Source organism: Temnothorax longispinosus, chromosome 9, assembly GCF_030848805.1.
Source record: "Temnothorax longispinosus isolate EJ_2023e chromosome 9, Tlon_JGU_v1, whole genome shotgun sequence".
NCBI lineage: Eukaryota > Metazoa > Arthropoda > Insecta > Hymenoptera > Formicidae > Temnothorax > Temnothorax longispinosus.
The window spans coordinates 8,614,899-8,617,208 of NC_092366.1; positions in this window are offsets into that span (position 1 = coordinate 8,614,899).

Sequence of the window (2,310 nt, forward strand, 5' to 3'; positions counted from 1 at the left end):
TCCGTCGTATAAACTCGCTCGCGCGCGATGCGCGATAACGCGAATGTCGCGAATGACGCGTCGCGACGCGCCGACTCCAGCCGACGTCTGCCCTTTACCCGTTCGCCGTATGTCACACGCGCGGAAGATCTCCTTCTCCTTTTCTCACGTCGAAAAAAAAAACAAACGTCACGGGATCGGTCTCCACGTAAGTATAAGCACGCCTCGAACCGCTCCTCTCGTCGCGCGTCGGCGGCAGTGCCGGATAGCCTCGTCCGAGGAATTCGCGGTTTCTGAAAGCCTTGCGTCTTGGGAACTCGGTGATTTTAATTTCGAATCATTTTTGGAGGATTTCTAAACAAATGTATACAAATTTTTAAAAATTTGAAAACTGGTCGCTTTTCTTTATTTTTAATTTATCTTCGCGATGCACGCTTGTTACTTGTTATTTTTTATTAAAATCACGAGTGTGCGATCATCAACGACTTATCCATTCGTGAAAATCTAGATTCTGGTCTCGCTACAAGCTTTTATTAATCTCCTCTTATTAATTTATTCACTTCCGCTTTTCCAACGCTATATCGGGAAGAAACCGAGACGCGGTATATAGTGCAACCGAGTACCAACACTCTTTTTCCGCAAATCTCGAGACTTCTCTGCGACGCATACTCCCAGATAAGCATCTTTATTGCGCATTGGCGCAGAACACGAAGTTCTGGATAATTTAACCAGATCGAATTCTCACCGAGAAGAAATGTTCGCTGGGAAGATCTTTCCAATTTTTCTGATATAGTAATAATTAAGAGGACGAAGAATTCTGTAGTTTTACTTCCCCGAAATCTATATTTCTCCATGTATTTGCGTCCACATTTCGATCCATTTGATTTATTTTGAAAAAAACCTGTTTAATTAATTATTTATATTAATTGTGTATTTTGTTTTCTCCTCTACAATAATATTGTTATTGTAGTAATGTTTATATAGTCTTCTTTCCCACCTTGCTTCGATGAAGATATTTGCATGCTATTGAATGCAAAAAGTACGTATATGTCGCTAAGTGGGACAGAGAGATTCAACCATTGTATTAATCTTTTTATTTTATTTTTTTTTTGTTCCAGAAGGAATGAAAGACTCGCGATGCTGCTCTCTCAATCACGTTGGATCGTAAGGCACTGCTCGATCGTGAATGCCCGAGTGTGCGTGGTGACATCACTTGGACGGGTTACACCTGTGTGGCGCGCGGAACGGTCATCGTGCATTCCATGGGATCGTGAACCATGATAGTCCGCACATTTCCAATTGAAAGGCCTCCAAGAATGTGACTCCCTAACAGGGAAAAGAGAAGTCGATCGGTGCGTCTTACATCTTTCGCGATAGCCTCTTTGTTATGTTTATACTTCTCTTGAGACGTCGACGCGCCGCGTCTCGCAGAATTTTTATCACGCCACGAGTACTGACAAGACGACAAGAGGCATGTCACAATTCTCCGGAACCGATTTCATTCTCTTTGAATATCTTGTTAAATATAAAATATAAAAAATCTAAGAGACACGTATTTTTTTTATACGTGCCCATTTTGAAATTTAAAGGGTGAAACAAACTTAAAAGTAACGCTTAGCTTTTGATTCTACGCAACTATTGTTAAAATGATAAGATATATAAAAAATGTAAAACTTTTAGGTAAAACTTTTGTGGTTTTTTTAAATAGACTTTTTAACTGTGTATTTAGATTTTCCAAAAATCTAATACTTTTCAAAATACCTCCATCTCCATTATTTTTTGAAATTATGCAGGGTGAATCAGTAAAGGTGTTAGAGGCTAATATTTCTGAAATTGAACAAGATATGACATTCTTATTTTCCAGCGACTGTTTGGTGTCGAAGCGGAAAAATATTAACTTCATCACACAACGTCTGCTTCGATACCAAACAGTCGCTGGAAAATAAGCATTTCATATCTCGTTCAGTTTTAGAAATATTAGCCTGTAGCACCTTTAGTGATTCACTCTGTATTTCTTCTGCAGATCAAATTTTAAGACAGTTTTATGCCGTATTTACCCATATGTAATAAAATTTTTACAAAATTGCATCTTTGAGAAATGAGCAAAAAAATTGTTATATGCATCGTTTGCAACTTTTTTGCATCTCGTGATTGATATTTCTAGCATTACAGATTATAAATAATATTAAGAGTATAAATATAAGTTCTTATTGTTTCTCCTTAAAGTTATTGAATTCTGTTACTTTATTCAATTTATACATCATTTCCTTATAATATCTTAAGTTTAGCCTCTTAAAACTATTTTTGTTCTTACGCTCTTACATCTTATTT